At 38.0% G+C, this 14406-nt stretch overlaps 1 protein-coding gene across 3 annotated transcripts in view; it reads right to left on the bottom strand.

Moving 5' to 3' along the window:
- MAST2 (microtubule associated serine/threonine kinase 2) overlaps positions 1-14406 on the bottom strand; it is a 206949-nt gene that overhangs the window by 82285 nt on the left and 110258 nt on the right. The gene's annotated exons all lie outside the window — the stretch shown is intronic.

The raw sequence follows: 14406 nt of genomic DNA, 5'->3' as shown, positions 1-14406 counted from the left end.
ATTTCGGCTCAGGTCATGATCTCACGGTTTGTGGGATCAAGCCCTGTGTCAGGCTCTGAGCTGACAGCATGGAACCAGCTTAGGATTCTCTCTCTCCTTCTCTCTATCTGCCCCACCCCTGCTTATGTGCTCTCACTTTCTCTCTCAAAAGAAATAAACATTTTAAAAAATAAAAAATAAAGTGATTACATTTAAGAAGTAAAAATCAAGAGTGGTAAGAATGGAGTAAGAGAACACCCAAGTTTTCTAAGACTTAACGAACTGACTTTTAAAATTATGTCCATATATTTGACAAAATAAAAGCTAAATTTAAAATGTGGGTGGATTACACATACGTAAAGTGAACAGGAAGAGGGTGGTTGTGATAGAAGATTTGCCCAGATAGAAGAAATGTGTATTAAGCAGTAACATGATAGTAGTGATTACGGCGCATTTTAACTGGTACAACCATGGTTCGAATCTAACCTATAGCAGTATGTTTAAAGAAAACCAGCAAATGATCACCCCAAACCTCTGCTCAAAATCCTCTGACAACTGCCAGAGCCAAGTAAATATCTAACTTAGTTATTAGCATGCCATGCCATGATATGGCCCCACGCTGATTTGTCCTACCTATCATCTCTCTACAAATCCACTCTCCCCACACTTTACACCCCAATGCTTAAACAAGTCCATGCCATTATGTTTCTACTCCCTTGCACATGCTATTGCTTCTATTAAATACAAGGTCTACCTGACAAGTGTGTGTCAATTCCTCTCTTCTCAAGTCAAGAGTTTCCTTATCTCTAAAGCCTTCCTTGTGTTCTCCAGAGCAAAATGAGACGTTGGTTTCCACACACTGGCACTGAATTTTGTATAACCTTTCATTACAGAATTTATTGCGCATCTCCACGCAACTCCCACCACATGCCAGGTAGCTTTGTAGGAGAAAACTAACAAACTTTCAAGGAACAAGTAATTCATGTCTTATAAAGTTGTGCAGGAAAATAGAGTAAGATGGAGAGCTGCCTAAGTTATTTTATAACAATAGTATAACTTTGATTCAAAGCCAGATAACAACAGCCTAAGAAAATTATGGGCCCATTTCCTTTATAAATATATATGTTTTAATTCTATAAAATTTTAGCAAACTTAATTTTAAAAAATACTGTGATCAAGTAGGTCCACAGACCCCAGAAGGGCCCTGAGGCCCCTTCAAAAGGACTGCAAAGTCAAAACTATTTTTATAGGAACACTGAGACATCATTTGGCTTTTTTCACTGGGTAACATTTGTACTGATTTTACAACATCAAAGTGGGTAAAACTTCTGAAGCACCTCAGCACAAATTAAAGTAGTCATAGTTTTTTTCACAACCATTCATTTGCGGGGGTTGGGGGGAGACAACTAGATTCACTTAGAATGTTCTTATTGCAGCAATAACAATTAGTAATTTCGTTAAATCCTGACACTCTTTAGAGGCACCTGCCTGGCTCAGTTTGGATAGCATGTGACTCTTGAATTTGGGGTTGTGAGTTTAAGCCCCATGTTGAGTGTAGAGGTTACGTTTTAAAAATATTGACTATCTTTTAAATATTCTACATGACAAAATGATTAATTATGCATTAAATACTACTGCTGAATTATCAAAGTACAATAACTGTGTTGAAGAAGACATGCCATTGTTTGTGAGCCACTTTTTTTTCCATGAACATCATTTTACAGTTATTCAGACTTAAGAACCTGCAAACATTTTCTGGAAATGAACAAAACAAGCTTATCACTTTAAGGAAAACAACTGAAAGTATTTGTTGCCAATGATAAATTTAAACTTTTAAGCAAAAATCAGAATTTTGAAAAACTTGTATTGTGATTTTGACTGCTTCCCAATGTTTATACTTTGCTGATAAGAGTGATGTTGATATTAGCAAATGTGATTTTTTCATATTGTACAACTGAAATGTATCAACATTTGAGAGAAAAATAAAGAGAAAAAGTATTTGATATATACCTTTGAATATAAAGAAATTCTCAAGAAAACAGAAAACAAAAGACATTTTCTTAATTTCAAAAAGGATCTTTACTCAAAATTTAAAGGAAAAATTATACTCAAGGAAAACTATATTCCCTTTGAGGCCAAGGAAAAACACAAGGGTACCTACTCTAATTGCTATCCCGAAACCTAATGCCAGAAGCTCTGGCCAATTAAAGTAAAAAAAAAAAAAAGAAAAAAAGAGAAAACAAAAAAATGAGGATAGCATGGAAAGATATAAAATTGTAATTTTTGCATATACTAGCAATAACTATGTAGAAAACCATTCACAACAGTAGTCAAAACACTTTAAGAAATCCAATGTTAAGAAAGTCAGACAATACAATCAATAATGGGAAGATGAATTTCTTTAAGTCGAAATTCAACTAATAGAAATCTGAGGAGTGTCTGGGTGGCTCAGTCAGTTTAGTGTCGCTCTTTATTTTGAGGGAGAGCAACAGCAAGAGAGAGGAAGTGGATAGGGGAGAGAGAAAGGAAGAAAGAGAATCCCAAACAGACTCTGCACTGTCAGCACAGAACCCAGTGCAGGGTTCAGTTCATGAACTATGAGATCATGACCTAAGCTGAAATCAAGAGTCAGACACTTAGTTGACTGAGCCACCCAGGCGCCTCTTGCACGTGCTTGAAAGAAAGAAAGAAAGAAAGAAAGAAAGAAAGAAAGAAAGAAAGAAAGAAAGAAAGAAAGAAACAAACCTGGGAAAGACCTGCAAATACAGAACACTTTAGCTTATCAGAAATATAAATGAATAGCATTTTAAAAATAAAGATTAATGCAAAACTAGCAGTAATGAAATAAGAATTGTTGGGTATGGAAAAGAATTTAATTAAATGTCTTATAAATTAAAATTATAGACATTGAAAGGATAAATGGATAAAGAAAATATGGCATATACTGACAGTGGATTATTATTCAGCCATAACGAAGAATGAAATCTTGCCAAGTGCAACAACATGGATGAATCTCAAGGGCATTATACTACGTGAAATAAGTCAGACAGAAATAGATAAATACCACATGATCTCATCTATATGCTAAATCTAAAACAAAAAACTGAGTTTATGGATATAGAGAACAGACTGGTGGTTGCCTGAGGTGGGGTGGGAGGTGGGGGGCAAAATGAGATACAAATTTCCAGTTATAAAATGAATGTCATGGGAATTTAATGTAGAGCATGGTGACTCTAGTTAATAATACTGTATTGCATATTTAAAAGGAGCTAAGAGAGGGGATCTTGGATGTTCTCATCACAAGAAAAAAAGCCTATAACTGTGTATGGTGATTGATGTTAACTGGACATATTGTAGTGATTACTCACAATACATACAAATATCGAATCATCATATTATATACCTGAAACTAATATAATGTCAATTTTAAAAATTACTAAAACTCAATGATGAGGTAAACTCTGAGGCAAAGTAATTAGAAAGAGAATTAGTGAAAGACCATTTTAAGGAACCAAAGACACAGTGATTAAATGGTTATATGAGTTTGTTTCCTGAACTCTATTTGGGACCATAGTGTAGAGGCCTAAGCACAGACTTAACAACTAGAGAGAAAAAAACTGCAATATAATGAGCTTACTTATCAACCACAGACACTTCCAAACAGTCCACTTCACTGCCTTGGTTCTTCTTCCACATAAACTTCATGGAAATATTTAGACTAGGAAGAACATACCTCTTTTTAAAATAATTAGTAATCCAAAAGGGACCAGAACAAAATCAATCAAAGACACGATAGAAAATTAATGTCTAGAATATATAAAGAACTCCTACAACAAACAACACCAGATTTTAAAATGAGCAAAGATGGGCACCTGAGTGGCTCAGTCAGTTAAGCGTCCGACTTTGGCTCAGGTCATGATCTCATGGTTTATGAGTTCAAGCCCCATTTCAGGCTCTGTGCTGACAGCTCAGAGCCTGGAGCCTGCTTTGGATTGTGTCTCCCTCTCTCTCTCTCTCTCTGCCCCTCTCTCACTTATGCTCTCTCTCTCTCTCTCTCTCTCTCAAGAATAAAAATAAATAAATACAATAAAAGGAAAGAATAAATAAAAATAAATAAATAAAATGAGCAAAGGACCTGAGGGGCACCTGGGTGGCTCAGTCAGTTAAGAGTCCGACTTCAGCTCAGGTCATGATCTCGCAGTCGGTCAGTGAGTTTGAGTCCTATGTGGGCTCTGTGTTAACAGTTCACAGCCTAAAACCTGCTTGGGATTCTATGTCTCCTCCTCTCTCTGCTCCTCCCCCACTCATGCTCTGTCTCTCTGTGTCTCTCAAAAATGAATAAACGTTAAAAAAAATTTTTTTAAACGAGCCAAGGACTTGAATAGACATTTCTCTTAAGAAGATACATGCATGGCCAAAAAGTACATGAAAAGCTGCTCCATATCACTAATCATCAGGAAAATGTAAATCAAAACCACAATAAGCTACCACTACATACCCAATAGAATGGCTATAATCAATAAGACAAAATATCTAGTGCAGGTAAGGATGTAGAAAAACAACCCCTCAAATATCGCTGGTGGGAATATAAAATGATATAGCCACTGCAGAAAACAGTTTGGAGGTTCTTAAAAAGTTAAGTATAAATTTACCATACAACACAATTTCATTCCTAGGATTCTGTCCAAGAGAAATGAAAACATATATCCACACAATGACATGTATGCAAATGTTCATAGCAATATTTACACCTAATAGTCCCAAACTAGAAACAATCCAAATGTCCATCAACTGGTGAATGGATTAACAAAACGTGGTCTACCCATACAATGAAACATTATTCAGGAATAAAAAAGAATGAACTACTGATGTGTGCTACAACAAATAAGCCTCAAAAAAATTATGCTAAAAGAAAGAAACCAGAAACAAACTACAAAGTATATGATTCCATTTACATGAAATGTTCAGAAACAGCAAATTTATACAGCCAAAATCAAATCAGTGGTTGCCTAAGGTAAGTGGTTGCCTAGGAGAAACAGTACAGTGGTACAATGGGCACAAGGAAACTCTTTGGGTTAAGGAAATATTCTAAATTTAGATTATGGTGATAGCTGCACAATTTTACAAATTTGACAAAAACTGATGAGGTTTTTTGGGGTGATGGGGGTTGGTTCTTGACAAGAGCTAGGCCTCCAGTATCCTGTGAGTCTCCTTTAGCATATGAAAATCTCATTGGAAACTTCCCTCCACTTTACCTTCCCAAATCCCAAATATATAACCAGTCTCTCCACAGGGTCCAAGTCAGCTCTTCCTGCCCACAGGTCCTCTCCCTGTGCTTTAATAAAATCACCTTTTTGCACCAATGATGTCTTCAAGAATTCTTTCTTGACCATCAGCTCCGAACCACCCCACCTCTGTCACCCCAGAACCTCATCAAAAACCACTGGATAACTTGGAATTGGTGAATTTTACAGTATATAAACTGTATCTCAGTAAACTTTTTTTTTTTTTTTTTGATTATACAGGCATCTAAGACTATATCTTATGTACTTAGTGGACCTAAGAATCCTCCTTCCTCCTCTTCTTTCCTGAATAATTCAGTCTAGAAGCCATTAGATTATTATGATGATGGCCAAGTGGTTGGAGGGTTGGGGGAAGAAGGCACTCACACATGCATATTACATATATACACATTCTCTAGGAACAGTGAACCCAAATATCAGCAACCATGCCTATCACCCATATCTTGGCTTTTAAATACCATTCTCCACTAAAAGGAACCATGTTCTTTGGAGAAATGGCTAATACAAGGGCTAGAGCAGGGAAGATACAAAATAAGCCATCCAGGAATGTCTTACAGAGCCAGAAAATTAGGAAGTTCTCAAAGAATGGTGGGGAAGTGTTAAAAAAAAAAAAAAAAAAAAAAAAAGCAGCAGCAGCCACCAGCATAAGAGACTCCTCTTGACTAAATATGGTACAAATTGAATATCAAAATATATAATGTTATTAACAGATTACAACCCACTAAATAAAATAAGAGCCCATTGAATTCATGCTGATACGAGAGAAAAAATGAACAGGGAGAAGAAAAAGCTTTTCTTTACAGTGCAGTGCCAACAGACGAGTGCAGAAAAAATGATGGAATTTGAAAAATACCATTTGGCAACCAGCATAGAATAATAATTCAGCCAAGAAACATCAATGAATGCTAAAAATAGTGAGTTAAAATTTGATGAGAAGTGGGGTAGTTACATAATTTCAAGAAATTTCCCTCAAAATACTTGTTAATTAGAGAGGGGAAAAAAATAATCTTAGAGCAGAGAAACTAGCAGATCAAGTGATCAAGGTTAATTTCACAGTAATAGGATATAATGAAAGCCTGTATCACCTGATAGGATGCAACAAGAAGAACACACCATCCTTTTTCAGAAACCGTAATATTTCTGCCAAAGATGCTGGAGGTGACCAGAATTTGCCACCCCAAAATACGCTACGTTGGCAAAAGGATTTTTTGAAGCCAAAGGCAACTGAGAATCAAAAGAAAAGGAAAGAATTCTCTGTCCTCTCATTATCTGCCTGAAACCAGGCAAATTTCCCTTTGAGGAATGTGTCCCTCTGTACCTGGGAGAGAAGAGCTACAATGTGTTTGCATAAACATAAACACTGCATAATGTTCCATTAGTTCCTTCACATATTTCCTATTATTCCCTACAATTTATCATGCCTTAAAGCCCAAATCGTCTTTCCTTTGTAAAAGGATACGTAAGCTTCTGAGTCTAACCAGTTCTTTGAGTTACATTTCTTTTCTGTGAATTCCTATATGTGTAAATATTGATAAAAATTGTATGCCTTTCCTATTAATCTTTCCTTTGTCAGTTTAAGTCACAGGCCCCCAGGCACTGAACTAAAAGGGGAACAAAAGTTTTTCCTAACAATGCATAACCTGAGCCAAAATCAAGAGTTGGATGCTCAAGTGACTGAGCCACCGAGGTGCCCCTGAAATTATTTTTTTTTTAATAGCTGCTAACCTCCAGAGCAATCACCTGAAATGTTATCAGAATGGCTGTAATAGAAATGAATAAGGCTGAAGGCTGAAAGCTTACTGGATAAACAGCATTCTCTCTCACTCCACCATGTGCTGGGAACTTTCCTACTGCCAATTTGGGCCTATTCTCCCACTCAGAGTATCTAGTATACAGTTGAATGAAATAATGGATGATTCCACCTTAATTTCCTAGGACAGGAAAACTAATTCCCTCCACATAAGATTGGGAAATACATTCTTTATCCTTAAGGAACAATTTAATATGACTTTTTAGTTAGCTACTTTGAGATACTATTTCTCACCCATCAGATTGGAAATAATTCAGAAGCTTGATAATCTATTCAGTTGGCAGGGCTGTGAGCAAATACAGTAGTCCCCCTGCTTTTTAATTTTTAATTTCTTTTTATTTTTAATTGAAGTATAATTGACATACAACAGAAGTCCCCACTTATCGGAAATTTTGGTCTTGGTAGTTTCAGTTACCCATAGTCGGGAAGGCATAACGTCAGAAGGTCAGTAGTACTTAATGCTACATCATAGTGCCTGTATCATTCACCTCACTTCAGCTCATCATGTAGACATGTTATTATCTCACATCATCACAAAAAGAGTGAGGACAAAATATTTGAGAGACCACAGTCACATAACTTTTATTACAGTATATTGTCATAACTGTTCTATTATTAGTTATTGCTGTTAATTTCTTACTGTGCCAAATTTATAAATTAAACTTTATCACTGGTATGTACATATAGGAAAAGACACAGCATACACATGGCTGGGTACTATCCATGGTTTCAGGCATTTGGTGGGTCCCCTGCAAATAAGAGGAGACTACTGTAGACATTATCTTATACCCACTGGTGGAAATACATAATGATATAACCACTATTTTGGGAAACTGGACAATAGCTAATAAAACTACATATGCATTTATTCTTTGACTCAGCATCCGCAATTCTAGGAATTTATCCTGAAGGCAAACCATGAAAATTAACTCTTCTATGCTTGATAACTCTATCTATCTGATAAGTCATTGAAAATTATTTGTGTCCAGAACTCTCCAGTTCCAAACCTCCTATCTACCAAGACAAAAGAAGGGATTGACCTGAGCCCCTATGACAATCAGGATTGGCATTGGTTTCTCTTCCTGTAGCATCCAGGGACAAGAAAGAGAAGCTGTTGCAAGAGCCCCTCCTAAAGAACCCTAAGAAATAACATTTATCTTTGCAATTGCCTGGGCTGTTGGGTTCTTGCCATCTGGATCAGTTCTCACCTCTCAGAGCACCTATGTAACAAGGGTATACATAAATGGTGTCCCAGGATGACTACTAGGAGCCAAAAGAGGAAGCCAAGGTTTTCTTCAGTTTAGCAATCAGTTAGCAGCTACTTAAATGGCAAGCTCCAAGGGTCTTTACACACACAAAAATCTTCTGTCGCACTACTCTGGGTATAGAATCTTCACTACAAAGGAGTAGTTACCAGGTTTGAAACAAGACAAAGAAACTGGTGACACTGAGGCATCAGGATGAAGGCCCAGGAAAGAATCTAGCTAAACTGACTCAAGAGTAAGGGTAACAAATAGATAACAAGGGGGAAATTCCTTTTGTGTAAGTATTGTAGCTAATAAATGGAAAGGGAATGGGAATATCAACTTTTTTTTTGCAAACTTTTAATAAAATAATGGGTCTAAGGTGACAATTATTAATGGCCAATACTATCAAAACATGGGAAAGAGTTCAACCTGCCTCCTGACAATTGTACACTGCAAACCAACTACTAAGTATTCTTCTCTGGCCCCCCCCAAATCAAACTAGAATCAGATCAAGCCACCAGTTTATGAGAAACACAGAGGTCATAAGAACTATGTTAAATAACCACTCAGGGATGCAATGAGCAAAATTCAGAATGTAGGAAAAGTCTATAAGAACAAATATTTACAGATAAAATGATACAGTCTGGGATTTGCTTTAAAATAATCAGGTTGGGGGGAATAGGCAGAGATGCAGAAGAGATAATATACTGACCATGAGCTGATAAGTAGACACTCAAGATAGAAGTAGACACTCAAGATAGAAATACTCTTTGTATTTTGTAATGTTTCTGAGAGTTTCTATAATACAACATTTAAAAAAGAGTTTTTTAGTGAACAAAATTTTCCTACTTCCAGAAACAGAAATGCCATTTAGAAACCTTCAGCTTCTTGAAGTTGAACAATCCAAGAACAAGCCTGTGGCATCTTGCCAAATAGAACTATACGTTTATTCAGAGTTACCTGTAGCCAGGATCTATGAAAAATTCTCTGCTATACAAAGTTTCCTGAGGTTAAGTCACAGCTAGTATTCTTCCTTACTTTACCTTTCTATTTAAAAAGCAAAAGAACACGGGCTGTGACTCCATCAGTTAAGTGTCCAACTCTTGATATCGGCTCAGGTTGTGATCTCTCAGTGGTGGGATAGAGCCCATGTCAGGCTCTATGCTGAGTGTGGAGTCTGCTTGGGATTCTCTCTCCCTCACTCTCTCTGCTCTTCCCCCGCTCGCATGTGTGCATCTGCACGCGTGGCTCTCTCTCTCAAAATAAACATTTAAGGGGCGCCTGGGTGGCGCAGTCGGTTGGGCCTCCGACTTCAGCCAGGTCACGATCTCGCGGTGAGTTCGAGCCCCGCGTCGGGCTCTGGGCCGATGGCTCGGAGCCTGGAGCCTGTTTCTGATTCTGTGTCTCCCTCTCTCTCTGACCCTCCCCCGTTCATGCTCTGTCTCTCTCTGTCCCAAAAATAAATAAAAAAACGTTGAAAAAAAAATTTTTTTTTAAATAAAAATAAAAAAAAATAAACATTTAAAAAAAAAAGAAAACAAACAAACAAAAAAGCACTTTCCCTTTCTTAATCAGAGAATCCTATTTCCTGACGATACTCTCAAGCTGTTCTTTCCCTTACCTATGAGGAGAGGGAAAATGAAACACTTTAAACCTAGTTTAATGAATTTTCCTCACTGTCAAAAATAGCCCAAAAAGAGTTTTTCTCATTTTAGTCCACATCCTGCTGCACCCCAACTGGCCAATTTTTAGTAGCAAATAGTGAAACCGCATGTGAGGGCAGAAGAGCACCCAGCTGCCAGTAACAAAGCTTCCGTGGGCAGGACATTATGATAAGTGATACCTAGAGCTATCCAAGGGAAAATAAGAATATGAGAAAACGAACAGAAGCAACATGAAGTGTGGGGATCAGCAACATGTGAGTTTTCCAACAAAAACAGCAACACAGTAACTGTTATAGCAGCCTGAGTATTCTCAACAATTTTACATGTATTGACTCATCTAATCCTTACAGCAACCCCTGAAGGGCTATTTTTATCCCCATTTTAATGATGTAGAAAACTGAGGCAGAAAGAAGTGAAGTAATTTGACCACAACAGGGCCAGGATAAGAACAAGTTCTAGAGATGTTCCTCTTTTAGAGTCACTTTGAAAAGCAGTTGTTTAAAAAAAGACAGACAAGGAAAGCAGGTGTTGGTAAAATGAAAATAGTGCTTTCTCTTTGGCAGGAAACAATCTTGACACTACCAAAAAGGGGTTTCAAAGGCTGCCTAGTCTTGGAGGAAGTCCAAAAGAACACCTGTCCTTTGCTGTAAAAGTCTACAAAAAGCCTCTCACACATGTGACACAGGAGGGGTCAGAGGGCTGAATTAGTACCAGCTGCAAACTTCAGCAGTGAATTTGTTTGCTGAAGATGTTTAAGTGAAGGCTGAATAGCTTTTTACTAGACACTGTATAAAAAAGAATTCCTTACCCTATGACCCAGCAATAGCACGGCTAGGAATTTACCCAAGGATATAGGAGTGCTGATGCATAGGGGCACATGTACCCCAATGTTTACAGCAGCACTTTCAACAATAGCCAAATTATGGAAAGGGCCTAAATGTCCATCAACAGACGAATGGATGAAGATGTGGTTTATACATACAATGGAATACTACTTGGCAATGAGAAAGAATGAAATCTGGGTATTTGCAGCAACATGGATGGAACTGGAAGATATTATGCTAAGTGAAGTAAGTCAGTCAGAGAAAGAAAGATACCATATGTTTTCACTCATATGTGGATCTTGAGAAACTTAACAGAAGACCATGGGAGAGGGAAAGGGGGGGGGAGTTACAGAGAGGGAGGGAGGCAAACCATAAGAGACTCTTAAATACTGAGAACAAACTGAGTGTTGATGGGGGGGTGAGGGGGAGGGGAAAGTGGGTGATGGGCACTGACGAGGGCACTTGTTGGGATGAGCACTGGATGTTGTATGGAAACCAATTTGACAATAAATTATATTAAAAAAAATAAAATTAAAAAAAAATTCCTATACAGTAGGGAGTGGACTAGAGCTAGAACCCTTCCAATATAAACTCTAATAAGGAGTTCTTGCTGCAAACCCTCCCAACTACAGGGCTGACAAAGTCTATGGCAGTTTAAAACTGAATCAAAATATAAACCATTCTATGTTTCAAGAAGTTGCCAACACCAAATTCTTATCCCCAGGAGGCCTAGCTGGGCCAGGGAATAGCCAAAAACACAATTGCCTTTTCTCTCTTCAGGGATACCAGTTACACCATAGACCGTATCTAGCATCCCTTCAAATCAGGTTATGTCAACAATGCAATACCCATGTCTGAATGCCAATCAATAGGCTGGAATCATATTCTTGGAAGATGTACAAGATAACTAAAGGTTATAGGGTAAGGGCGCCTGGGTGGCTCAGTCAGTTAAGCATCTGACTCTTCATTTCAGTTCACGATCTCACAGTTCATGAGATCAATCCCTGCACTGGACTCCACACTGACAGAGTAGAGCCTACTTGGGATTCTCTCTCCTCTCTCTGCCCCTCCCTTGCTCTCTCTCTCTCAAAATAAACTTTAAAATAAAATTACAGGTTAATTAATTCAACCCAAATCATGATCATATTTATTATGCCTCTTAAGGTTGATCAGACCCATCTAAGACATTTAAGAGCCACCATCAAGCTTGCCTAAAACAGACCCATCCATCCTTTCCTATCAAGGAACAAACAGAAATGTAGTATACAGTTAGAGTAGGCATCATTTTAAAACTGTGCTGTAATTGTTCTTCAAATTATTATGGGCAATAATTTGTAAGGTCCTAAGCACATCACTAAGATGCAGTCAATAAGGAAGGTTAAGATTCTGAGCAGGGCCTGTTCTAACAACCAAGCAAAAGGATACTATTTTCTAGGACTGTAGGCCATGCAGCCAAAAGCCTCAAAGGGCTATATTAGTTTGCTAGTGCTACCACAACTAAGTACCATAGACTAGGTGGCTCAAACAAAAGACATTTTTTGCCTCACAGTTCTGGAGATTGGAAGGTGTCGGTAGGGTGGGTTTCTTCTACGGCCTCACTCCCTGGCTTGTAAATGGCTGTCTTCTCTATGTCTGTGTCCTAAATCCCTCTTTATAGGGCACCACTTGTATTAGGACCCACCCCAATGACCTCATTTAACCTGTAAAGACCGTATCTCCAAATACACTCACATTACAGGTACTAGGGGTTTTACCTTCCACGAATGAATTTTAGGGGGACACAACTCAATCTATAACAATAGTTATACTCCACGGGAATAAAAGAGAACTCAATATGGCCACTGCAAAAGAGTTCCCTCTCTCTTGTGTCATCCCTTTTTATTATTTTTTAAAGAGATTTTATTGTTCAATAATCTCTAAATCCAACATGGGGCTGGAACCCACAACCCTGAGATCGAGAGTCACACGCTCCACTGACTGAGCCAGCCAGGCACCCTTTGGGTCATCTATTTTTAGAGGTCAAATTCACTGCCAGTAGCTCTCAATTTTTAGTTCCTCACATTGTTTACTAGAATCATTTTTCTCTTCTTTCAACTTGTATTTTCTCAGTTGCTCAATAACAGTGATGTTCAACAGACTTATCTACATGGTAATGATTTGTACAATTTATGTGCATCGCTGTGTTCACTAAGCACTGATTCTGTGCTAGACTTTGAATGTGAATAGAGAGAACAAAACTAAGTTAGTGGATGACAGCAATGAGCAGGGGTAAAAGATAAAAGTGAGTAAAATAAGCCTAAAAGAGGAAAGAAGGTAATAAAGACAAGGGGCCTGGAAGTGACAGTGGACTATGAAATACCAATTCCCACCCCCAGTATGGGAATATTTAGTAAAGAATGTTATGAATATGTCATTTTGGGAAGAGAAAACCTGGGGCTGCAAAATAATTTAGGTTCAGAATATACTATATTACTCAAACGAAGTATCTTAGATGCAAAAACAGAATACTTTTTTTTTTTTTCCCTAACAAAAAGCTTAACAAATACCTATTGATCAAACACACTTTCCTTCTTGAAAAATTATGATTGGTTTCAAAGATACCTCTCTCTTGATTCTTCTCATTTCTAAAAAGCCACTCCTTTTCAGTCCCTCCGCTGCTAGTTCCTCATCTCCCCAATCTCTCAAAGTCAGATGGCCCCGGGGCTCAATCCTCTGACATTTCTTCCTTATCAATAGACACTCATTGGATGATCTCATAAATCTAATCATTTGTTTCACTTATACACTGATAATTCCTTATAAATCTTCAACCCAGACTTCACCTATCTTTAACTGAATGTCTACTTAGCTATTCTTACAGTTTCTCAGTCTCAGTTCACGGTTCTTCCAGTTTCCTAGCTGCTCAACCTCAAATTCTCAGTCATCCTTCACTCATCTTTTTATCAAACTCTGCATCTAATCCATCAACAAATCCTATAGATTTTACCTCCAAAATATATCCTCAAATCTGACCACTTCTTACCACCTGTACCACCGTAGGTTCAAACAACCATTGTGTCTTACCTAGAATGTACAGTAGCCTTACTTACTTACTTACTTACTTGCTTACTTACTGAGAAGGAGACACACAGTGTGAGTAGGGGTGGGGCAGAGAGAGAGGGAGAAAGAGAGAGAATCTCAAGCAGGCTCCATACTGTTAGTGGAGAGCCTGATGCAGGGTTTGAACTCATGAATTGTGAGATCATGACCTGAGCCAAAATCAAGAGTCCGGCACTTAACCAACTGAGCCACCCAGGCACCCCAGGTACCCTTCTAACTATAGCCACAGGGATCCTTTGGATTTAAGTCAGATCATAACATGTTCCTGCTTCAAACCCTCCAACAGCTTCTTATGTCATTCAACATAAAAACAAAAATCCCAGTAATGGATTTAAAGCTCTACTCCATTTGGCTTCTCACGTATGTCTCAGACTTCATTTCCCACTTTTTACCTCTTAACTCATTCCACATGAGCCTCACTGGATTCTGTGGAAGAACACATGAAGCAAGCTCTTAGGTCAGGTCTCTGGCACTTACTGT

The sequence above is a fragment of the Panthera tigris genome, chromosome C1 (genome assembly GCF_018350195.1).
Source record: "Panthera tigris isolate Pti1 chromosome C1, P.tigris_Pti1_mat1.1, whole genome shotgun sequence".
Lineage (NCBI taxonomy): Eukaryota > Metazoa > Chordata > Mammalia > Carnivora > Felidae > Panthera > Panthera tigris.
This window is presented reverse-complemented; position numbering and strand designations above follow the sequence as displayed.